This window comes from Phyllostomus discolor, chromosome 5, assembly GCF_004126475.2.
Source record: "Phyllostomus discolor isolate MPI-MPIP mPhyDis1 chromosome 5, mPhyDis1.pri.v3, whole genome shotgun sequence".
Taxonomy (NCBI): domain Eukaryota; kingdom Metazoa; phylum Chordata; class Mammalia; order Chiroptera; family Phyllostomidae; genus Phyllostomus; species Phyllostomus discolor.
In genome coordinates this window covers 39,462,234-39,489,073 of record NC_040907.2, presented here as the reverse complement: position 1 = coordinate 39,489,073, position 26,840 = coordinate 39,462,234, and the positions used below count along the sequence as shown (strand labels likewise).

Below are 26,840 nucleotides of genomic sequence, written 5' to 3'. Positions count from 1 at the left end.
ACACTTAGTTTTTTTAAAAAATAGGTTAGATTATATAACCATGGATTCTCTTTCTCTGAATATTTTCTGAAAAAGAAAGTTTCACTGCACCAGAATGTGTTGATTTGTTAGTCTCTTGAGAAAAAGCAAAGAATACCTAAAGGGAAACCTATGTTAAAACTTATACTATAATGACTGGAAGTACCTACACCCATCTGACTCAGCTCCCTGATGGTCGAAGAATTGGAGGTGCAAAGAATGGAAGGGTCCTGCATATGAATTCACACTACATGGTGTAGCAGATTCAGAACTGAAGCCCAGAATTCCTGGACTCATTCCCAGGTCTCTATCCACCAGTACTATACCTGCTTAGTTAGAATGACTTGTCTCTCAGATAAAAATCAGTGTGTAAACTTTGAATTTCAGTTCCCAAGAGAAGTAATATATTTTGATTATTGTTTACCTGCAAATATGACCTACCTAACAGGTCAGAATACACTGAGCTATTTTGTTTTCCAGGTTTAGGGTTTTGCCTTAGTAATGTCAGATTGGGATTTTCCCTCACAAGTCCAAGAACATTAGTTTAGATTTAGATTCCCACTCTAGATACTCCTAATAAAAAATTAATTAAAACTGAGAACCATGGCCAAATCTTAGGTATAAGTACCCATTAAATAGTTTGGTTTAAAAAGAATGTCAGAATATAAACCAGAAGGTCTATCTCCGGTCTCCTGTCCATCACTAGCTCATGACTTTCTTCCAGTCCAAAGTAATCACTCCTGCAGACCTATTAGCTCTGCCCAAATAAGCAAATCATTTCACTTGGTTGAACCTCACTTACCTCACCTATATTGTGGGAACAATAAATTCCCACACCTATAATGTGGGAATACAGAGCGTTATGAAGTTCTTACAAATTTATGAATGTAACTGTGCTTTAAAGATTGTAAGAAACTGAGACATTATTTGATTTTTAATGTTTTAGGATGGGGACTGAGTATCCAGATCTTAACTCTCACTCTCGCCTCTAGAATTTCCTAATAAACTCCCAGTAGAGTGTCTTTATATAACAGTTAATAAGGAAGTCTGAAACCAAGTATCACATGCCTGACAAATACAAAACTTTCTGGTTACATGGGATTGGATTTTCCACATAAACAATTCTGTCAACCACAAATAGGCTATTTTCTTTTCCTCTGATAACATTTATTTTTCATTCTTTTCTTGCTCTATCTCTATGGCTAGGACCTCCAAATTGACAATAGATCTGGTGAGAGTGGCATCCTTACCTAGGTTCTGATTATGGAGAAAGTGTTCAATATGTCAACATTAAGTATAATATTAGGTCTAAATTTCTTATAGATGTTTTTTATCAGATTGTTCAGTTTCCTATAACTGATGGCTTTTTAGAATTTGACTTCTACTGGGAATAAAAGGAAAGGGAAAAGGCAACATGGCTGATATTTGGAAAATCATCAGTAGAATTTTAATAAAGCAAATATTCTTTGTAAAACAATTCCTTATTTGATGATGAGACATCTAAGTTTTTAGATTTCTACAAAAAGTCTGACCATGTATCTTAGTTTGTCTGAGAAAGTTCTAGTATATTCTTATCATCTCAGGGACTCATTCAGTTTAGAATTTGTCCCAAATTTATTTTTAAAAAGATGTTGTTATTAATAGTTGTTGGGAACCACCCTGCCTGGTTTCAGAAACTAACCCCTCATGGCTAAGGCTGAGTAAAGGACCTTGAGACCATAAGCCACTTAGGAGACAAAGCTTATCTTCCTTGTAGGGGCACCACCTCTGCCCCCTTTTACTTCACCCTGCGTGGCCCTGGGCGATGACTGGTTAGTCAGTGATGAGTAAGATTTTCCAAAGGAAGGATGACCTAAGACAGGCATGGTTTTGAAGGGGCCCTCAGGGAAGGACTCGGGGGCTACAGAAAAAGGGGGTGATGGACCCTCGTCCCTCATCTCTGACATAGCCTGAGTCCTCATTCTGTCTGCACGAAGTCTCCTAATCTCTTGGCTGCCTTACTTCTTCAGCCTGACTTAAGCCTGAAACAATGCAGGAGGTGAGTTTGGCCCTGTGCTGGGAAGGGCGGGTTCCCTGGGGTGATCAGGCCTAAGAAAGAATGCATAAAATCTTATGAAACCTACTTTGCTAATACCCTCAATTTAAATAAGGGTCCAAGTGTGAAGTGAGTTTGTTCCCCAAAGTTTTATGGCCCTTTAACTATCTGACCCTGACTCAGAATAAGCCCTCAGAGTTCTTTGAATGTTATCTATTGTTTAATCATTTTTGCTTGACAATGACTGATGAGCTTTATGTATACACCCTGTATTCCTATGCAAATTAAACCCAATAAAAGCCTGTCAAGGCAAGGGTTAGGGCACTCGCCCATTGAGAGAGTGGCCATGCTGTCCTTTTTCCTCCATAGGACTTCAGTGGTCTGTGCAAATTTGTCTTGCCTCATCCATAATGCCGAGGACACTACAGGCTGGTGTCTGCATCAAATAATTGCATTAAAATGTCCTGTGATAATCTGGTAGGAAATAAATCTGTTCCAGTTTTTGTCATGGTCTTGTCAAGTATGTGAGTGGATAAACTGTCACTTTTACACATAGAGAAATAGGCAAGTAATCACAATAACCTATATGATAACATTTTTCCCTAGCACTTTTCAGATGAAAGGTAAATATAAAATTCTCCAAGAACAGTTTGCTGGGTGTTCACTGATAAAACAGAATACACTCAAATATCATTGGGTAGGAACATTTAACTCCTTTGAGTCTCAGATAGGGGCAGAAGAAATTTGTTCTTCCTCTGCCCCCCATTCGGTGTACAGTCAGTTATGCTTTGGCCCTTGGACTTCAAGATGCATAAAGCTTGTTTGGGCTGCCAGTCAGTGATGTCAGCAGGAAGTGTGTAAAACTGTACATTAAGTTTAAGTGAAATACATGCAAGGGGAAAAAGAGGCTGAGTAGTTCCTACAGCAGAGTGTACAGAGAGCGTCCAAACACGCTTGTTACACTGGTCCTGTAACTATTTTTCAATAAACATTTGGGCATCAATAAACATAAAAATACATGCTTAATAAAAACTAAGTATCAAATTTCCAGTTATCAAGAAAGTTGATAATGAACATGTAACTGTCATAAAATGTTTTGTGGCATTTCTCATCTGTCATAGGGTCCAGAGTGATATCAAAAACTACATGAAGACTAGACACAAAAATGAAGGATCATAATCCATAATTTATTTCAAAATTTAGTTATTTTAAGGAAATATTTAAGAGACTTGGCCTGAAGTTGATGACTAGAGAAGGTACTCTCACATGTCATCCTATGAGGCACGGCTTTTCATTTAGACCAAATATCTCTTCTTAAAAACTAATTTTGCTCATTTTTCAATTCAAGATTTTCCTGTGCTTGCATAAAAAAATGAAATGATACATGTTAACAGATTAGCCCATTTTCAGAGGAAAATATCTTAGTAAATAGCTAATGCCAGCTTTATATTAGTGTTATCAGATGTAACAAATAGAAATGTGTTATTTCTGATAATGGGCATTGTTTTTGCCGAATTTCTAAAATCAAAGTAAAATTTTTAGAAGTCTATTCTAACAAAGAGGAAATGTCTGATATTGCCACTTTGCACTCAAAGTTAAATATTAAACATAAAAGTATTTTGTGGTGGTAGCATGAATAAAAAATTTTTGAACACAGCATTGTGCTGAAAGTAATCTTACTAAATTAAGAGATCTATGGTGGGGTGCAAATACACTTGGAGTAAGTAGTGATACACAAACATTCTGTATTTATATAATAATTCACTGTCACATTCTACAATTGAAATATAATGTGTAGTTATCAAAATTGGTTTTCATATAGAGAGATTTTGTGGCAGGGTTAAAAAAAATTTAAAGTAGTTGTGAGCATCTTCTCTCTTTGCTGCCTATTAATTAAATTTTAGGAATGTCTGAGCCTGTGAAAAAACTATGTAAGTCAACTTAAGTGTCATTTGTAAATGAGTATTGTAAATTTTGATTGCATGTATTCAAAATCAAATAAGAAGATTTAAAAATTCAGCTTTTGAAACTTTTAGAAAATTGTAGTGATAGAAAATAAAGCTTGCAAACAGAAAAAGATATATTTCTAAGCAAGGGAGAAATTGAACAAATTAGACAATGAGATCTCAAACACTATGCAACACTTAACTTTGAAATTCTATAATTGTACTTTGGAATGTCTTCACTTGAGAAAAGAATCTTTTGATAAAGTTCCTGTTCTAATTGGATAAATGTGTATTCTGTGCTGAAACCAAACACACTGAAAAGACCTACATTTTTTAAACTTGCAAATTTGGTGAAAATAATCATAAAAAGAGAACTTATTTGGTGAGCTCTATTTTCTGAAAATTTTTGTCAAAGATTTTCTAAATGGGGCAAGTGCTAGTATCCATCAAAATATAAATACATTTTAATACACAAAAAATAGAAACTGTAAATATCTTCATTTAACAGAATTTCCTCTGAGCTTACCACATACCAATACCTATAGGATTTTCTCAAAAACATCATGGTCTTAAAAAAAGTTAAATTGAATTTATTAACCAAAAAAATACAAGTTAAAGAATGTCAGGCAATTATATGGGAAAAATTAAAATAATAATACTATACTGGAAAAAATAATTCTGCAGAAAAACACCAATGATATGGCACTACAAAGGGATATTTTGCAGAAATTTATTAAAGAATGTGGGCATGTATAATTATTGCATCACTTTCTAATGGTCATATAAGCAAAATAGAGATTTTTGAATTACTAAAGATGTCACTTAGTTTTTAGAAATATTTTTGAAAACAATATGTGTATAGAATTATTTTAGGTTGATAAATTCATTAGCCAATAAAATATTTTCAAAAACTATGTAAATTTAATTATTTTAGTTCATTCAAACATATCCCAGTTTGGATAATAAACTGTGTCACTCTATATATATGGGATGAAATTATCTGGCCCATTCTGTAAATAATGCAACCTTCCCCAATTAGTTCTGTTGTCACTAAAGGTTAAAAATGTTATACTACAAGAATGATCCTCTCCCAAAAGAGCATTTCTGATGGAGACAAATCTGAAAATTCTGAGAAACCAGAAATGACACCTTTCCTCTCAATCCCTCTAAGACAATGGGCCAGTACGTCTATGTCTAAATTCCCTTTCAAAAGAGAGCTCACAAACCAAGGAAAATAAAACACCAGCTAGACCAGGCATGGGGGTTTTATTTATAATACCTCAGAGAATGCAATAATGCTAACTAGAGCACTATGTCAAATGCAGGATAAGCAAAAGGAGGGGGCAATTAATTCTGGCTGGGAAATCAGCTGTGGTGACATTGACCTGGGGCCCGTGGGGTTGCCACAGTGCAAACAGCGTGCTTCGAATTGGGTGGGAGAAAAGGCAAAGAAGAGTGAAAGGGCCTCACACAGGGAAGGTCTGAAATACCCTTTTAAAGAGTTTGGTGTTGCCATATTGCCTGTAATTCAAAGATTTGTCATGAATAGCTTTACCCAAGTTATTTTTAGGAGGATCACTTTCATAGCCATATGAATAACTGATTATAGAGAGAGAAGGCATTATAGTAAGTGTTTAATCAGAAAACTGATTAAAAAGCTATTGTAATGATTCAACATTGTTGGCCTCTATAAAGTCAGTGTCATAACAAATTCAAACTATTTGGAAAGTCAAATAGAAGATAGTGACTAACTAGTTAAGGGTGTCCTGGAAAAGGTCCAGTGACGGGTGATAGAATAATAATTGGCTTGGATAGCTGGAGAGTGATAACAACATAAACTGATTATATAGAAGGAAAAGGGATGTGAGGTCTGGGAGAGAGATATGTTGAACTGAATTTTGTTCACAACAAACTGAATTCAGACCTAGTGGACTGACCTTTAGGTGGGAAATATCCAACAGATATTTAGACACCTGGATGTAAGTCCCATAGGAGTGATCAGGACACTTTGGCTACAGCCATGTGGAAAGAAGGAACACCTCTGTTCTATCAACTTCTAAAGCTTAAGAGCTTTTTAGTCCAGAAATACGGCAGGTATCTTTGAAAAAAGTTGGTAGCTGAATGGATATTCTCTTCAGATGTGCAAAACAAAAGAAGATGTGAAAAATGCCATTAGAAAATCCATCCTCATTCTAACAAAATTTTATTGCACTAGTTAGTTGTCCCTAACTTTGCAAAACCCTGTGTTAGCACATGTCTGTTCTTTCTCTTCATAAAGGCAATTATATTTTAATGCATTAGGTTGGAACACTGCCAAGAAGTTTGCAGGCAAGGATATGCAATTGTAACTGAAAATACCCAGCACCTACTTGGCCAAAAACAATCCTGCTGGGGACCACCCATTTACACAGCAAGAGAGCTCCGTGTTGTGCCTGTTCTGCCCCATTCATTGTCCCAGTGATACAAAGAGGGGATGCACCAGGCTTGCTAAAAATCTGGATCCTATTCAGGGAGGTGAGGAAGTAAGAAGGATACAGCATGTGGAGATTGGAAAGCAGGGATGGATTGGGAAACTCCAGGCTCTGCTTTGTTCCCAGTCAGACGTGAAGGAGTGGCCAGCCTTGGCCTAGGACTCCTTCCACATCCCTGGCCACCGCAGCCCCTGGCAGGGGCTGGCCTTGGATGAGCCAACATTTAAAGAATGAATTTGACTAATATTATGATAGTTATAGGTGCTTGATATTAAGTTTCCTTTGGTTGAAAACCAACTAGCACTGGCTTACATTTAAAGGCAGCTGATTTTTTTTTTTAAAGAACACTGGGATATCATATAGAATCCAAGAGAATTAATAAAGTAGCAGAATGGGGTAAGAACAAGGATTTCTGCAGGGACCAACACCAGTTGGTAGATTTTTCTCCTGGAAACATTTAAATGGGTAGGAATTGGCTCCCAATTTTTAGGTTCCAGGTGTTGGGTAAAATTCTCAAAGGAGAGAATTTGGCTCATTTTGACCAGCTGTAGCCAAAGGGTGAAAAAGAAATATAATATCATTATGGCTTCCATGGCTCTAACCTATGTCCAGGACCCTCTACGGCAGCAGAGAAAAGTGGCCGGGCAGACATTCAAATAAATGTCTTCTACACAAGAGTAGTGGCTTTAATTGGACTGTTCACTATCAAGGTTTATCAGTCACATTTCACTAGGGTATCCTATGATGACAAGCAATATTGATGTCATAACAAAACTTATTTTCCACTCACATTACCTGCTGGCTTCCTATAGGCTGTGACTCCATTCTATGCCAGGGATCAGCTGCAGCTTTGCTTCATGTGTCTTTTTTCTTCTGAGATCCAGGCTGAAGAAGCAGGACCTATCTGGGACGTGCCATTCTTGAAAAGTTGAACCACAGAATGGTTCCTAAAATGTCTTCAAGGACATGTGTGTGTACTTTTATATTCCACTAGCTAAATCAAATCACATGGACAAGCTTGATGTCTGTATTGCAGGGGATAATACTCCTTCCATTGAGAGGGGCTGCAAGTCCATGAGAACAGGTAGATCTATATAATCCTTTGAGGTAGATACGTACAATCATTTGCAAGGATAGGAGTAAATAACTATATACCATAAGTGATTGAGGTCTTCAGTACCAAGTCAGCCTAGCTGCTGATGCCACTCAGAGTTTATATGTAAGATGTGATCTTGATTACTAAAATAAGTATAAGCCAGTTTTCTTGGCCTTGTTCCCAGCTCTCATTGCAAACATTTCTATCACTGTGTCTGGTTGCACTCTAAGTTACTGGCAGGATAACATATCTGGTAGCCCTGTTTGGTTCCACCATGTGCATTTAAGCCAGACTGACCCTCTCATATGTATCACATGTGGCAGCTAATAAAAGGAAATGTCAGCTTGACTGATTACAAATTGTTCAGCTCATCTATTCTTTACTGATTTTGTTTAGTTGTTATATCAGTTGAGAGAGGAGTATTGGAATATATCTGTGATGGTTACTTTTATGAGTCATCTTCACTAAGCCATGGAGGGCTCAAACATTTGGTCAAAACATTATAGTTGTGTCTGTGAGGGTGTTTCTGGATGAGATTAACATTTGCTCATTGGTAGTCTGAGTAAAGCAGATTGCTCTGTCTCAGGGGTATCCAACCTGTGGCCTGCAGGCCGTGTGTGGCTCAGGATGGCTATGAATGCTACCCAACACAAAATCATAAATTTACTTAAAACACGATGAAATTTTTTTTATGATTATGTGTGTGAGTGGGCTCATCTAATCAACTGAAGGCCTAAATAAAACAAAAAGACTGAGTAAGAGGAAATTTTGCCTGCCTGACTGCTTTAACTAGAATGTCAGTCCTGTCCTTGGACTGCAACTTGCACCATCAGCTCTCCTGGCTCACAGGCCTTCAAACTTGGACTGGAACTATACCATCAGCTCTCCTGAGTCTCTAGCGTGCCAACCATAGATCTTGAGACTTCTTGGCCTCCATAATTATGTGAGCCAATTCCTTGTAATAAATCTCTTTATTATAGGAATTCATACACATGCACACACACATCCTATTCTGTTTCTCTAGAGAACCCTAATTAATATAATCTCCAACTATATTTTTTCAAATGCCTATTTCTCTTTTCTATTCAGTCAGCTTTAAAATGTAGTTTAAGTTTCTGGTTTTAAGTGCATATATATTTATAACTATTATATCTTCCTGATGTAATGATGCTTTCATCATTATGAAATTACCTCTTTGTCTCTAGGGATTTTTTTTGTTTTAAAGTCTATTTTTTTCTGATAATAATAAATCCACTCCAATTCTTATAATTACCATACACATGGTTTATCTTCTTCTCTTTGAAAAAATTTTTTCAACTTTATTTCTAAATCCAAGATTTAAAGATGGATCTTGCTTTTATATTCAGTTTAACAATGTGTGCCTTTTGATTTAAGTATTTAATTTATTCCCATTTTTTCATTTATTGATATGGATGGATTTATGACTGCCACTTTGCTATTTGTTTTATGTATGTCTTGTGACTGTTTCTTTTCATCTCTTTTATTGCTTTTTGTTATACAGATATTTTTAGTGTACCATTTTAATTACACTGATAGTTTAACTGTATTTTTAAGGAATTTTTAGGGGCTGCTCTAGAGCTTTTAATATGCACCCATAACATCACAGCCTACCTCAAGTTAATGTTGACTTACTCCATTACCACAAAGGATAGCTTCTTTGTACCAGTATAGTTCTATTTCCTTCCTCTTCTTTGTGCCAATATTAGCAAATATATTAAAACTATATAGGCTATCAACCCAACAACACTAACTATGCTTATTGCTTATGTTTTTTATATAAATCAAGGAATGAGAAAAGCAAAGTGTGTACATTCTGGTGCTTTTCATTTCTTCTGGTGGTTCCAAGTTCCCACATAGGGTCATTTCCTTTCAACCTGAAGGACTTTTTTAGTATTTCCTGTGGAGAAAGTATCTGGCAATAAATTTCCTCAGTTTTTACTTTGGAAATGTCTTTATTTCACTTTTTTATTTTTGAAGGATAATTTTGCTGGATATAGAATTCTTGATTGACAGGGTGTTTTTTTTCTTTCAACACTTTGTATATGCCATTCCACTGCCATAGAGACTCCTTTGTTGCCACAAATTGTATTGTTGTTTCCTTGTGACAAGTTTTTTTCTGTTTCAAGATGTCTGCCTTTGCTTTAGCTTTCAGCAATTTGACTATGATGTATTTATGTGTGGTTATCCTTGTGTTTTGTTTTGTTTTTATAATTTGGGGCTCATCAAACTTCTTGGATCTATAAGTTAATGGTTTTTGTTGAATTTGGGAAGCTTGAACCATTATATTTCAAAATACTTTCTTCGGTGTTTTCCTATATTTACCCTCCTACTGAGTCTCCATTATACACATATTAAACACCTGACATTGTCTTACAAATGTCTTACACTATGCTAATTTTTCTTCAGTTTTTGCCCTGTCATTCCATTTGACAGATTTCTAATCATTTTTATGTTTGATTGATTCATCTGCCCTTTCAACTATTTTGTTGAGCACATCTGGTAATTTTTTTTCACTTCATTTATTTTACTTTGTTAGAATTTCCATTTGATTCTTTCTAAAATATTTACTGGACTTCTTGTTTGTATTGAACATGATTTATTTGAAATCTTCAAACACATTTATAATGGCTACTTTGAGATTTTTTCCTGGGAAATCTAGGATCTGGACTCTTTCACCCACTCTTATGTGTTCTGTGTGGGTTGGGGAATGCATTTAAAGCTTGAGGAAATTCTCAGGTGTACTTTGGCTTTCATTTTTTGCCACACTTTTTTGGGTCTCCCCTATACATGTAGTTTTCTACACAACAGAAAAGTGTAGAAAAGCTTATCTCAGGCTTTCCATAACTGTCTCCTTTCCACAATCTCTTCATAAAGTTTCTGAATAGTCACTCATCCTAAATTGGAATGGCAACCTTGGTCTTGCACAGCTGTGAATTTTCCCCATCTATTTCCAATTAAGTCTGCCATTTCACCTGGCAAAGCCAAAAGTTTTTGCTTCCTATCACTATTTGAATTCATTGCTTCTGGCAGTAAAGCTGCTGGTTTTTGCAATCAGTCCCAGTTGGACAAAGTTGCTGTTCTTCCTACTAATCTGGAGAAGTAAGGAAGGGAACAGATACAGGCAAGAGGACCAGACTTTTGTCCTTACCCCAAACTAAAGCAGCTTTTCACAAATCAATGCTTCTGAATTTTTTGTCTGCCCTTAGTTCCTTTTGCCTCGAAATGGTTACTTTTGACAATTTTGTCCAGTTTTACATCTGCTTGTTGTAGAAAAGAATCACCATCTTCTTCAGCCATCATTATTGAAAGTTCTCCTCTCTTTCCTTCCCTTTCAATGCACAATAGTAACACCTAGCTCAGGTTTTTGAGTGTGAAATGAGATCACCTATGCCAGTGATGCAGTAGTTCATGATTACTCTGGCTTTCAACACTTAGGATAAAGACATAATACTCAGATCTAAATGGAAAAATTGAGTGTTTTATTGATGAAAAGTTAATAAATCTATTTAAAGATGGTTTCTGCTAAAGAAAAAAAACTAAAGAGAAGTTGCCGATAAAGATTTCCAATACCAAACTTTACTAAACACTGAGTGCAAGAATCTTTGTTAATATCACAGAGTGAATATATGGATATTAAAAAATTTCAAAGGAATATGAAGGAATATGAAGAAAATGTTCTTCTGAAGTTTTAGAAAACTTCATCAGAGATAGTTTAACAACGTGAATGATACATAGCTACATCTATTTTATATTTTGCAAAAAAGTTTTTAAGATAATTTCAACTTGTTTACTAGATAAACACACATTGAACAGAATGAAAATGGAATAAAATAGAACAAAATCTCTCTAAATCCTGTTTTTAATAAAATGTCCATGATATATGGTTAGGTAAAAATTTTAAAAAAATACTAGATTTTGAACAACAGTAAAATTGATAGGTAATGATTAGAAGGATTCACTGATAAATGTAAAAGCAATGAATTAACTCATTCAGCATTGAAAGTTTGTTTTTTGGCAACATTATTAACTCTGATAAAGTTATTATTCACATTTTTAAAGTTAAGAGTATAATTAAATAAAAATGAAAACTCTCTGGATTTGTCAACAAGCTTGATCAGTTTCTTAATCACAGGACCAAAGTGTTAGCATCACTATCAAGCCAATGCCAGCTTCCTTGAATTTCAGAAAGAAGTTCAAATACAGAAACATTGAAAGCAAAGGCTGCTTCTATGAATTTCACATTCATTTGGGGGTCTAAGATGTGTGTTAGTTCCCTTCAGAATCTCATTTTCTCAGAAGCAAAATTAACACAAAATTATTTGTATAAAATCAATGCCCCCAAATATCACTAGTTAAGCAGGGGAAAAGCCCTATTACATTCTAAGACCTAGGATCTGGGCTTCCACCTACCTTTTTTTGAGAAGTTCCTTTCTCTTTTTGTACTTCTTTTTTCTATTATGGTATTTATCCTATGTTATAATCAGCTTTTTTCTCTTTTTTTCCCCCACTAGGCTAGCCGCAATTAAAGAGTAAGGATCATTTCATGTACATATGGGTTTATGGAACCTTCTACAGAATCTGATAAAGAAGAGGTGCTTGACAATTCACTGATGTTTAAATAATTGTTCAACTTATTCCTTCTTTTAGAAGCTCTATAATGATTCTGGCAATATTATGAACTAGAATAACACATTCACATATAAACGCTCACTAAAATTTTTAGAAACTGTGGATATAAATGACAACTAGTTTTACTGTTTCATAAGAAATAAAGGGGAAAGCTGTATGTCAGCAGTGAAGATACATTACAAAAACCAGCACTGATTATGTAGCTTAGGGCATTAAGGGCTTGGGTTTAATTACTACAGGGAAAAAAAAGGATAAAAAAGAGTTGGAACCAAGACAACTACATAAACCTAAGACCCTCAAAAAATGCAGCCTCAGAGCTCATCACAGTTTCAGGTTGCTGTATCAATAAACAAAATTCAGTTGCTGCTATAAACCTATAGATCTATAACAATTAAAAACTGTAAACACCATTTATAATAAGAAAAATTCAAGGCACTTAAGCATAAATTATTTAAAACATATGTAGCCATCTGCTAAGATCTTTATAGAGGAAATCTTAAAACTTTATTGAAGAACATAAAAAATAATCTAAATAAATGAAGATTTAAATTACATTCATATTTGGGAAGACATTTCCCAAAATTGATGGCATTTCCCCTAAATTAAAATAAAAATGTGTATAATTAAAAATTTAAGTCTCTACAATGGGTTTTTATGCAAATAATATGCTAATCCAAAAATTTTACAAGAAAGAGTGAAGAATCAAAAACAACTGATCTAATGGAGGAATGAAAGGAGAGTAACTTTTCCAGATGTAAATATTGATGAAAAAGATATAATAACTAAACAGCATGGTATTGACATGGGGCTAGACAAACCATAAAGTAGACTGTTTAGAAACAGATCAGCACATATCATCAACCATGAATATAAGAAAGGGATTAGAATTTAGTGGGGAAAAAAGGACTAATTACTAAATAATGCTGGGTAATCTAGTGGAGAAAAAAAAGATAAAATTAGATCTTTTCTTTAAAATTAAAGAAAAAATAAATTTCAGCAGGCCTGAGGCCATGAAGGTAAAAGCATAATTCTGAAACTGCAACAGGTAAAAATGTCTCATGACTTCAAGAGAAGGAAAGATTTTTCTTAATCAATAGACAAAATGTACATCTAAAAGAAAGATTAATAAAATAGAATAGATTAAAAATTAAAATGCGTGTTCAGTGAAAACCAGCATTCTTAAAGTGGCAAAACAAGGGACAGAGAAGGACAGGACATTGGTCATGCAATGAAGTAACAGTTCTTAAGGTGTTTGGAATGAGAGCAACTTCAGGAGAGCTCTGACCTCTGAGAGGAGCTGGCTGGAGCAAAGAGGCATGGGATGTACATGTCATCATGAAAAGACAGATACAGCAAATTTTGCAACATGAAGACTATTGCTTCTGAATGATGGATATACCTGGCCATCTATTCTGGGATTTTTCTCATTTTTGCGTATTTCAAATATTTTATAATTAAAAGAAAAACCTTCTAACTCTATAACAATCACCTCTCCTTCTTTGTTACCCTGCACTTGGACAAGTTCCCTTGTTACATTCTGCTTCTGTGGACGTAGGGATGAAAAGAAACTGAAACTCAGTCCTGAAGTTATTCACAGTAGTGGGCAGAGTTTCTCATAGCTTTGTAGTACCTGGTATATAGCAACTGCTCAATAAATGCTTGTTGAATTGAAATAATAGATTTCTGCAGTTTCCAGGATCTCCTGTTTTCCCTCAGACAGGGCTCCCAGAGCTCCCTGTGCTTTCCCCTTCCACCCAGCACTCATTAGACTGGACTAAAAGTATTCAGGTAGTATCTACATAGCTCTGTGAGGGCAAGAAGAACACCCATGGCCTATGATAGCCAGGTGACTGCACAGTGCCTCAGGTGCCCGCACAGTACCTCACACTTACTGACTAAAAGAATTTAATTTCATTAATAATCCCATAATATAAAGGTTCCGGTATTCATTCTCCACTATTGGTAACTACCCAAAATTAGTATATTTCTATCTCACTAAAGGTGGGTTTCCCTTGCCTCCTATGATATTGCCTCCTAGGGCAATATTCCAGGCCTGCTCCTCCCCTGTTCTCTCTGTCTCTAAACTCTGCTGGATTAAGGACCACCTTTCCAAAATGGTTGTACTCAGGGTGTCCTCTGACTTTGGTGATCCAGCTCTATCTATACCCAGTACCTCAGCCCTTGCTCTCACAGCCACCAGGAATCTTTTTCATCCTCCACTTGTCTTTGGCCACCCAGGAAGAGTAAATTCAGTTCAAGGATAAGTTTGTGCTTAGGCTAATTTTAGTATTGGGCCACCTTCACTTGGCAGCCTGCCTATAAGGAAACTATCACAGAGCCACTCAACTGAACAGGTCCTACCCTTAGGTCACTGAGAAAGTGCTCAGAGTCCCTCAAACCTGCATCAATCCTAAATGGCCAGTTGACCCACATGGACACTGCCCAGTAGACAGAAGTGACTTTGAGGCTGCCTGATCTGATCCCCAGGAGTTGACCCTGCATTGGGCAGCAACAGTCTGAGGTAGCCACACAGTAACCACAAGTCAGGGCTTAACCATTATTTCCAGTGCTGAAGCCCTATCCTGGGCTAGCAAAGCTGGACTTAGTGAAATATGCCCTGGTCACCCTCTCTTTAGACATGGATTAGAAGGGTGCTTGTTTTGTTTTCTTTCCAGTAGCTGAAGTTCAGACACTCCCCTCTCCTAGCACTTAACATTCCTACCCTGGGCAGCACTGCTGCTATATATCACTTACACTCCCTGCTGACGTTTTATGGGGATTTTAAAGCAGCAGGTGTGTGAGATAGAAGCCATTGTCAATCATTGTGTTAAAAATGCTTCACCCTTTCAAACCCCTAATCAGCAGGCTTGATGGGTTGCAGCTGGCTGCTAACCAGCCAGGTTTTGAAGCTTTCAAGGCAAATAGCCCCGCCCCACTTTGGGAAGGAAGAAGGTGGAAGGGGGCAGCTGAGAAGCCCAGTTAAGGCCAAGGCACTATAGCCTCATGGTGAAAGTGGTGGGAAGACTTATCAACCAAAGCGAAGTCAGCATAACAGTAACAGTCTTGCCCTTCTACTATTGTGAAAGGCTCTATTCAGAGGAGATCAGCCTAATGCAGCGACTGATTTCCTCTTTAGATAACCTGAGGGAGGAGTCCCCTCTAAGGGTCTTGCTGAGATTTGGCACTCCTCCACTGGGTGTTTTAAATAAAAGACAGGTCACTGACCACTTCATATTAGGGTCCAGATGGGCTGCGAGATTGCTTCTATGTTTGCCTGTTGGCTAAATTGAGTTCATTCAGCTTATCTCAGATTCTCTCTTTCCCCCCTTCCCACCCCACCCAAAGCTTTGGGGGGAAGCAATGACTATTGCAGTAAGTCCTTGGCACTTCATTAATGGCAATAACCCTACACTCACTTTTTAATTTCAATGATTCACAGAGCCTTCATCTTTTATAAGAAGCTCTCCAAATATATTTCAAGTGTCCTCTTTTGATCCAGACTTCACTCCCAAATTCTGCCTACTTATAATACCACAATTATACCCAAAGTGGGGTACCATGCCTTTAAGTCAAGTAAAGGAGTACCAGGGCGGGGAATGAGTTTGGGCCTTTGTAACCATCACAGGATGTTTGCATGCTGCTTCGTGGAGACCCAGTGAATATATCTGAGTCTCTGTCAGCCCTAGTTTTGGATTTGCCTCTCACACACTGACTCTCTATTGTGTCCCTTCTTGAACTTCCTGTCTCTGCCTGTCAACTTCACTCATGACCTCAGTTTGTCCAGTCAGTGGGTTCTCTGCTGACCTGCCTATGACCCTGGCATTTGACCTCAAGTGCAAACCTTATTTCCATCTTTGAGCAGGCTCTGGCAGCTCAGTCAACTTTTGTTTGTGAATCTTTCATCCTCACTCAATCAATAGCCTCTGGAAGGAACGGACTGTCTTTCAGCCATACTTTATCAGTAATAACTCAAATGCAAAGTGGGTTTGTATTATCTCTGCATTATCAGTCACCAAACCTCTACAGCACTTACTATATAGGATCCAACTTCAATGAGCTCATAGTCTTCTATGAGAGCAAGGAAAGTCAACTTATCTTAAGGAGCTACATAAAAAATACCACCGAGGGGTTGTGTATAAAGGGAAAGGGAAAGGATCAGCCAAGTTACAAATATCCGGAACATTATGGGATAAGAAGTTAATTCTCACATGGGGCCTAAGAGATTTTGCTTAGAACAGGTGATATTTACAGAATTCTACAAAGCCTAGAATTCCCACAAGCAAAAGAAAAGCTGACAGCTAAAAAGAGAGGTAGAACCTAAGCTGTGGAGAACTTTGAATGCCATTGTAAGGATGGGGTTAGAAGAAGACAAGACGTAGAACTCCAGCCTTTTCCCCACAGTCTGTTCAAACCCATCCTGTCTGGCTATTTCTCTGCCCAGTGGGTGAAATCCAGGGCAGTTCCCTTTCACCCTTAGCTCACTGTTTTTACTTTAGTAATGAAAAAAAAAACAACCCTATGTAATAGCCAAAATTTTCAAATTTCATTGAAAGTTAAAACATGTTTTCTTCAACAGATTTAAGGGGCTAGCATTTTTTTCTATATCTGGTCTCCTAATTCCTTCATCCCACCCCCACCCAGCTTGCTAGCCCAAAGTACAAGGGGTGGGCAGAATCACAGAGGGAGGAGTGAGAGGTCTTCCTAGCTTGAAACTGTTGTGATCTTCCATTGGTGCCCTCTGGGACTGATAAATGTTCAAAGCCAACTTTTCTCTAATGAGCTGCTTATGGGGACCCTTCAGCAACTGCCTTTGGGGAACATTTGACTACCACTCTCTTAACAAGAAGCATTAGTTATCTATTGCCACATAGGGATATATAAAATATCCTAAAACACAGCAGCTTAAAACAATAAACATTTATTATCTCACACAGTTCCTATGCTCAGGAACTCAGGACAAGCCCAGCTGGGTGGTTCTGGTTCAGGATCTCTCAGAAGGCTGCAGTCATTGGCCAGGGAATAGGTTGTTTGCATGCTTGACTACAGCTGAACGATGTTCCCAAAATGGCTTAATTCAAGCAGTTGTTGGCGTCAGGCCTGCGTTCCTCGCTATGAGAATTTCCTCTTAGAGCTGCCCTGGTGTTATGACACGAGAGCAGGTCTCTTACGACTCCCTCCTCCAACCCCCACATGAAATCCTCTTAGGTGGGATCCCTTTTAAAACAAACCTCCATGGGGTCACTCCAAAAGGCCAACCTGGTTTATGACACCAGGGAAGTGCCGCTTGCTCCCAAAGCAGCCAGCTCTCTGCTCCACCACTATGGAAATAGTAAAAGCTCTTATCCTTGGGGCATCTCAAATATGGGTCCGGCACAGGCCTAGGAACACATACCTGTCTCTCAATGGACTCTCTGTAGGCTTCCTGACTAGTCTTGAGGTGGAAAAACATCCACTGAGGAGGCAGAACAGGGAAAAATGCCACAGCATTGTAAAAACATTCTTCTCAGCACAATGCACACCCCATACACCCCAAAGATATAGAAACAGTTGATGTTGAATAGGCTGGGAGTCACAAAACCTCCTGAGAGCATCCCCTGTGCAAGGCCTGCACAAAGTGTTGGCCCCCTGTTTTCTACCCACTAGTGAAAGTTTCATACAAAACTGAGGGCACCCATTCTGCTTTAACATTTTGTTATACCAGGATGAGGATTTCATCAATGCAAGGGTCAGCCCACCTCTGTGTTCTGAAAGTTATTTTTTTTGGCCTTCCCCAGACGCAGACCTTACCTTAAGACAAGGATTTGAGTGCAAGTAGTTTATGTGGGAAGTAATGTCATGAAATACTTGTAGGAAAGTGGGGGGGGGGGGGGGGGGGGGCGGGGAGGAAAAGGAAGCAAGCAAATGTTGTGTTAAGGAATTAGTTACTACCATGGACAACTGGAGCTTAATCCTGCAGAGGAACTCCTGGAAACAGCAGAAAACACTACAGCTGTCCTCTCCCAAGAGACAAAAAACTGGGGCCTTTATGCACCAACTCCCAGTTCCTCACTGCCTGAGAGCTGTTTCCTGAGCATTAATTAACATGATGAAACTCATCGCTTTCCTGTCTCGAAGGCTAAATATTGGCAAAAAGAGAGATTAATAAAGGTACTTGCCTAAGTTAGAATTATTGAGGGCTCCATTTGGAGTTAAAATCTAATCTTTTTATAAAACTCATGTTTTGTTTTTTTCACTTGTCTCCCTCTCCTCCACTGTCTAATCACTGAACTTCTTTGGGTCCCAGGTTTCTTTTGTCTGCTTGTCTATTCACCTAATATTGAGCACTTAATGCTATCGCAAGGCTCTGCATTAAATGCTAATGAGGATGGATAATTACACATGAATATCGTGCAACCCCTGCCTACAAATGAGCTTGAAATATAGCAGGGTAGATATTTCTAAACATATAAAATTATTATAGGTTATAAATGGAAGAAAAAGCTGGAATGCAAGGAGGTGGTGGGAAGTTGATGTGCTCCATGCAAGTACATCCTATTATAAGTGAGCTCCCTGGTTTCCAGACTGAACTTGGAGCCATTTTGAAATTTTCTCCCAATTACAGGTCCACAGAAAGATTCTCTCTTAGGCATGGGAGACCAGAGCAGGCTGCCTTGGAAAGCCACTTTTAAATATGCATCCTGCAGTGTGGGCAGAATTAATCCTATAGCAACATTCCCAATGGCAGGAGGATGCTCTATGAAAATACTCAGCCTAATATTTGAGTGCCTTTAGCTCTGATTCTAGCCACATTTTCCAGCCTTATCTCCTGCCCTTTTCCTCCTTTGAACCCTAACTTTTATACCACTCTAGTTTTATGTTTCTCCATGATAGTATCCTAAATTCTCTCTCTCCCATGCTTTTACTGTTCTGCTAAAACCAGCCTCCTCTCTTCCCTGGAAGAGGTGATACAGCATACTTGCTGGGATTCCTGTAGTCTGAAATCAAGGAGCAACCAGAGGGTTGTAATCCTAGACTCAAAATACAGAGTCCAAATTCAGTCTCCAGCAAGGAGACTTACAAACTACATGATTTCACAATCTGAAAGACTTTACCTCTCTCTGGATCTCAGTTTCCTCATCTGTAAAATTTATAGTGAGCCCTGCTTACCTAATGGTAGCTGCAAGACTCAAGATGATCAAAAAATGCTTCATAAATGGTGAAGCAATCCCTCATGTATGTGTTTGCTTATGCAAACGTAAGGGATTGTCATTAGTATTCAGGACCTTCCTAGCTGATGTGTTTTTGCAAGAGTTTGGCTAGAAACATGATTAAGATATGTCCCAGCTGAGTAGCTTCTTCCACTGCAGCTTCATCCAATAGCCACAAAGGGGATAGAATAGGTCTTTTGTGATTGTTTTTTACATAGTTGGAAGCATTTCAAAGCATCAGATTTTTTTTAAAAAGTGAACTCTATTTTATTTGCATTAAATCTAGTTCCATTAGTGCTGAAGAAGCACTGTAAACATATGGTTCCAAGCTTAATAGTTTAAAATAAAATATACATATCCTGTTATTTAAATAAAATCAGGATTTGCAAAGAATTCATATATCATTGGCAATACTGATGAATCACATGTGAAAGGAGAATTGAGGAAACAATTTTGGTTAAACAGGAAGTTTTTCTAGGCTGATAATGAAGTGTTAAGCTTTCTCCTTGACTGTTGGAAAAATATAACTTAAATCCAGTTAATTAATCAATCAATAAATCCATAAGCAAAGAAACATAAACTAGAAAGAAAAAAACAAAATAACCCACAACTTTAAGGAGAACATTCCTAAGTGGAGGACACTGGAGAAGGAGTAAGTTGGGAGAGAGTATGATGAAATCACTTTGGAACAAACTGATTTCAATGTGCCTTTTAGAGACTCCATTTTGGAGCTGGGAATGCAAAGCTAAACTGCCAAAGTGATGAGTAGAGCTCAGATACAAATATGACAGTTATTAGCATGCAGATGGATTGTAACTCTGGGAGTAAGATGATGAATGAAGGGGAGGAGTGCCAGCCTTTAGGGTCTGGTCAAAGATGACTATCCAGCAAAGAAGACTCAAGATGACAGTCAGAAACGTGATAAGAAAATCAAGTGAATGTAATATCACAGAGCCAAGATACAAGTAAGTCAAGACAGAGGGCCAGTGGTCAGCAGTGATAAATGCTGCAGATAAGTCTAGTACAATAAGAACTATTAAAAGTGGTCCATTGGATTTAGCAACATGAAGATCACTCTAGAGAGACCCATTTGGGTGCCATTATAGGGCAGAACCAGCTTGGAATGGGTTGAAGAGAGAATGATAAATGAAATAGAGACCAAGCACAGATAATTTTTTTCAAGAAATTCAGCAGTTAAAAAAAAAGAAAAGTAAAACAGCAGTACCTGGCAGGGCTCCTGAAAGTACTTTAATAAATTGGAAGAGACTGAAGCACACTTGATTATTGATAGAGGGGTCTAGTCTAAAGGGAGAAGTTAAAAACACAGGGATAAGAAGTATAAGATTTCTAAGAAGACAAAAGAACACGTTTACCAACACACAGATCAGAGTCACCTCTCCCACCTGATGTTAGTTAAGGGAGGCTTACAGACAGAGGTAAGACCTGAGTCAAGAGAAGCAGATAAAGAAAAAGACGGCATTTCTCATCCCGTGCTCCTTTCCATTTCACTGCTGGGGCCTTTCAAACTTGCCCGGATTGAGTGGAAGAAAGTACCCTTGAGTAACATTGTATGGAACCATAATTTTTCTAAACTTATTTTTTACAAATAAAATGTGCATTTGCTTACACAAGGCTCATATTGTGTATCTCCACCCAAAGTATAATTCTCATCTGGGCTATTTCCTTTAGAAAACGTGCAGCCAATGGTAGTGAGTCTTAACTGCCAAGTGCCTACAACTATGTGTGTAATGCAATGGGTTGTCTTACTCCTGATCACATTTCCTCTGTATTTCATAAGTGAGTAATTTCCTTATAATCCTGATGCTGCCTAATTAGAACTTATCCATCTCAGACGAAAAGGAGAACTTGGCCTTTTAGATGGTCAGGTCTGAACTCACTGATGAAAGATATTTTTCAGTGTGGGAGGTTAGGGTTTGGATCTAGTTTGGAAAAGAGACTTCAGATGAAGAATATTCTGTGAGAGGGACAATCCACAAGGAAAAACAAGTTATTAAAGACAAAAGTTATTTTTCTAAGTTAATTGTTACACACTAAAACTTAATATACAAAAGATGAAATTCAAAATAAATTCATGAAATACTTTCAAACTCTCTAGTAATTTAAGAAATCCTCATTAAATTAAATAACATTTTCATTAGTTAACTAGCAATAATTATTTTAAAATTATAGTCACCAAAGTTAGCGAATGTATGATGAAAATAGTACCGTCAGTTTTTCTTGGTATCAGGTAAATTATGGTAATTCTTTTGGAAAATGATCTGGAACCATGAAATAAGAGATGTAAAAATATTTATATATCTTGACTCATAAATTCTTCTTCAGGAAATTTATCATTAAAAAAATAACCTAAATATAGATATGAATTTTAGCTCACTTACTCAGAATTGAAAGAAGTATTCTAATTTTTGCATAACAACTCAATTTCTGACTCTGAAACCCATTTCTTTAGTGGTCCTGGAAAGTTTAATCTCAGTTATTGGGGTCTTCCTGAGAGATAGTGGTCTCCCACCCCCAAATACACAGAGGAGAGAAAAAGGAATTATGCTCTTACTATATTTTCCAAGACACTCTGCCTCTCCCCAGGTCCCCTGGCTGCCCTCTCCTTTCTTCCCATCGACGCCCACACTCCTACCTTTGAAAGCAAAAGTTAAGAGAAGAATTTGATAGAAGGCTGTGCTTTTAACCCATCCCCAAGCCTCTTCTAGGCTAGAATAAGAACAGGATATCTGTGTTTGGCTAGGAAGTCACGGACACAGAAAAAAATTATCTTAAAAAATTATCCTAACATACATGCATGAAGATTGCCATGAAAAAAGGAACTGGAAACAAAAAGACATGCAACAGTGAGGACAGGATCATATAACCAGTCATCACAGCAGACTTTCCCCCCCAAGTTTACCTGAATTTAATGCCCATAAAAATCTTAGAGTATCATATAGTTATTAGAAATAATTTTAAGGAAAAGGCATCAATCAGAATTTAATGTTTTGTTTAGTAATCTCTGATTGGATACAAAAATATTTTATACTATTACAAAAACCAAAAGGCATTGGCAAGAATCAAAATATCTGTTTGGCTGGCAAGATTTTGTGTGAATTACTTTTATAATAAGGATTAGTTAACAACATTAAAAATAAATAGAAACTAGAGGAGAAAACTTTTTTCCAGATTTGGAGTGAGAAAAGAAGAAATCCTTGTGGATTTTGCCTCAAGGGATATTGTCAAGATTCATTTCCAAGAATTTGAAGCTATTCCAGCTATCAGCATCATTGATGAGTCAGGATTGCAAAGACAGTTTCTCTCTTGATTTAACTTTCTCTGATTCACTAAGACCTAGTCTCTGCCTCTCCAGATCCTGTCCTTGCTTCAAATGCTGGAGAAATCCGTAATAAAAAAGAAATATTGAATGAAGCTTCTGATAAGAGATGAGCAATGTCTGGGTCAGGCGACACAGCATTTGTTTCTAAGGAAGGGGGTAGGAACTTTACCATCATTACCACATTTCATAGACTTCACGGGCTCCCTTTTACCGATGCTAAAGCTGAGGCCCAGGAATGTGGAGTAATTTGCCAAATGCCACTCAACAACTCAGTCAGAATTCAGACTCAAGTCTGGCTGAGCCCAAACCCCAGTTATTCTCTGAGACAATATGTTGCCCCTCCTCTAAGTGGCCTCTCATTGGCAAGTCCATTTTGTCTGCCTCAAATAAAAATTTTAAAAACATAAACAGCCTCATTATCATAAATTAGTAGGAATACTAAGCAATGCACTATTCTTGCTGAAAAGCAGTTAACACCATAAGTCAACACTTCCTAACAGTGTAGTTCGTGCAATGCTCCCTTGTTTTTTCAGTTTCTCTTTTGATTTTATTGTTTTGTTGTGTTTTTTTAATAAAAGTACATCTTTTACCAATACAAGTTAAAATGTTTCTCAGGAATGAACCAGGCACTGAAGTTTAATTCTCTGTTGAATTTCAGTAACACTTGAAAAGCCCTATTTTCAAATCAAGGATACTTTTGCTGTTCTTTGGGAAAAATAACTTAGTAGCAAAAGGAAAGTTGTTAAACTGCCCACATACTCCTGAAATCATGTGTTCTTTTTACTCATGACCAAAAGTAGTCTTGTAAAACAGAAGTTCACAACAAGCAGAGATAAGCACATACACCGTCCTCCTCCGAAATCTTGTGTTGGTTTCTTCTTTGACAAGGAAGCTTCCCACAATAATCCAGGTGGTTTCATCTTATTTGAAGTTCACTTGATTATGTCATTATGGCCCTGAATGAAGTCCTGTCCTTGCAGGCTATATTTCCAAGGCTACTCCACCCCAATGTCCTGAAATGGAGGTCACCTCATGCCAGGGGTGGGGCTAAGGACAACTAACAGCCAGGATAGATCTAAAGAGGACACAGATTTGCCGTTGACCTGGTCCACACAAAACATACTCTGAAAATCAAGCACCCCACTAAAAGCCTCAATGAGAGCCAAATTAAAAAGTGTGGGAGGTACAGTATACTATATTTAGAAAAAGAAGAGAAAAAGAAAAAACACATACCTAGTCTACTTTTTGATCCTAGACATGATTTCAGCACAGATTCTTGCTGTATGTGACAGAAAGCTTCAGGAGACTTTATTCTGGAAGAGAGCTCCAGCTGAGCCGGCCTGGAGTGAGCCCGAGGTAGTCTCAGGTCACATTTGTAAGGCATCTCTGGACATTAAAGCACCTCCCAAAACCAAGCAGGACTCAGGTCAACCTTGAATGATGGGGTAGCCCGATCATTCAGAGTTGACCTCAGAGCCCTTTCCAAGGGGTCCAGTTTGTCCCTGTCTGTCCACAGCACACCAACGAAGAGGCTGGGGATTACAAGACATTTCACGGGGTCAACACTAGTAGGGGCCACAGGTGATGGCCTCAGTCATTGGCTAGTGTGACTGCTTACCCTTATTTCTCAAACTAACTTAAAATTTAAAAAAAAAAACTAATGTGAAGAGGGAAAGAAAGGTAACAACTCCCACAGAGACACCGGAAGCGTTGCTTCTGTGGATTTCTGAAAGCAACATCTTGACTACACCATGGACTGACGTCAGCAATAATGAAGACAGTTTTGAAGGCAGCTTCCCAAATTCCAGGCATTTTGCTGAAGCTTATCACCCAGTGGCATGCTGGTGCTGCTTGGCTGTCTGTCAGGCCATCTCTGTTCTTGCTCCCCCACCCTGAGGTTGGGCCACTTGTTCGGTCTGGCCACTGCTTATACATGAAGTTCCAGCAGTATGCAAGTTTGGACTCCAGTGCCCCTACCTTCCACAGCAGGTCTGCCATGATGTTGAAGGCTGACATCCAGGCCACAGGCAGGAGGAGGTCCTACTCTCATGGAGTCACCCAGAACACGCCTGAATGTCCCCAGTGTGGTTAAGCTAGAGCTGGATCCCCAGTGAGCCATGGGAGTGAACATCACCAAGCCACTGGCCTGCACAACTGTGTCTGTCCCCTCAGCTTCCACAGAGCGGGGTGTGGGCATCCTGGGCTTTTCCTGCTTTGGCTGCACAGCCTGAATGAAGGAATTCCTTCATCCTTCAGTCACTGAACACATTCTAGGAGGTTCATCTCCTCAAGCTCACTCTCCAGGAAGGCATTTCTTTCAATGGCTTGATTCAAAAGCTGTTCCAGTTCTTCTAGAGAGAGGATCATGGACTGCTTTGCTTTTTTCAAGTCATTATTTGCTTGTTCCAGCTCCAGAGTATATTTCTGCAGCTGATCTTTAATTGCCTTTGTCTGGGCAGGTCATCCTCTAAGGCAGAGATCAGCCCGTAGGCTTCAGAAGCTGTCAGACTTCTCCTTGATGGTTTCTAGCTCCGGGCAAAGGAGATCCATTTCTGATAGGAGGTCCCTGTTGCTGGTTTCAGTTGTTGCAGCCACATCTCCAATTCAGCTTCATATTCTCAGCTTCCCTCCTGGAATTCTCAGAGCTCCTCTTATGTATTCTCTGCCCTTGGCTTATACGTCGTAGCCAGATCTTTCCAATAGCCAGCTTCTTCCTCCTCAGAGCTAAAAGTCTCTCCCAAGTCCTCTGTTGTGAGAATGTGACAAGAAGTCACTCTTCTTGTGGCATGGTTTTGGGACTGACTGTCCAGCAATGAGGACATGTGGTGGCGGCAGCAGCGGCAGGATGGGGGACAGTGTGGCCCACACAATGTTCCCCTGATAGAAGTGTTCCAATACCAAATAACACAGGCAGACACTGTACCAAACAGGCCTCCTTTGGAAATGCACAGTCCACTGAAAGGCTCTAAGTGGTTACAAAAAACCCCCTTTTCATCTTTTTAAATGGTGTCCCACCCCGTGGCCTGCGGGCCACATGCAGCCCAGGATGACTATGAATGCAGCCCAAAACAAATCATAAATTAGTTAAAACATTATGAGATTTTTTTTGTTTTCATTAGTGTTTGTGTATTTAACATATGGCCCAAGACAACAATTCTTCTTCTAGTGTGGCCCAGAAATGCCAAAAGATTGGACATCCCTGTTTTAAATCCAGGCTTACTTAGTCATAGAACGCTTTTCATCCTGATCCTCCTGCAGCTGCCAGCCCAGCTGCACATACCGTGTCAGAGACCATGGAGGAGGCCGCCAGGGGGAGCTAAAGGGTGCTGGGGAATAGAACTGGAGAGCCCTCAGCACAACAAAGACCCCTAGAAATGTGACCCCACATTGGACAGCAAGAGAATGCAGCCTTGGGGACATCAGGAGAGGGGCAGCACATGACACGGGTAAGTGGAATCCAGCCTGGAGGTGTAGGTCCTCTAGTGAGAGGGCCGTTAGGATAAGAGAGGAAGGCTTGTGCCTGGCCCAGAGCAGGCACAGAATCAATACTAAAAGTTTGCTTGAATATGCTCAAGTTCCTTCCAGGACTCGAAAAAGTACTTGGGTGTATTGTCATGGCCTTGGAAGGAAAAGGATGACAAATTCATCAAGGCTTCACTGAATAAGAATTTAATAAAGCAGGTTTTTACAGAAACACAGGGAGGGCCAAGGGAGTCAACAAAGGATGGGGCTTTGTAGCAACCAGACCTGTGAAAGAGGCCCCATCTGACAGGGGATGTGGGGGGAGAAAAGAGCCAGGCCAGCGGTAAGACATTCGGATGGACTAATGAGAAGCAAATGGGGAATATAGCCAGCAAATGTGGCTAATTATTACTAAGAGGTCACAACTTATGTTTATAGACTGGGGAAGCCTACAGACACAAGAATTACTCCCCACACCCCAAAAACCCTCAAAATCTAAGAAGCTCAAAACCTTCGAATTTTACAATATAGAAACTTATGGTTAACCTGGAAAAAAATATGTTTGGGTGAAGCTGAAGCTCCCCTTCCCACTAAATTTGCCTCCCACTCATGTATGCAAAGCATGCTGAGTTAAT

The 26,840-nt window shown here is 38.6% G+C and overlaps 1 pseudogene; it reads right to left on the bottom strand.

Moving 5' to 3' along the window:
- LOC114496944 overlaps positions 1-25,565 on the bottom strand; it is a 59,724-nt pseudogene extending 34,159 nt beyond the window's left edge.
- Positions 25,566-26,840: the final 1,275 nt, after the last annotated feature.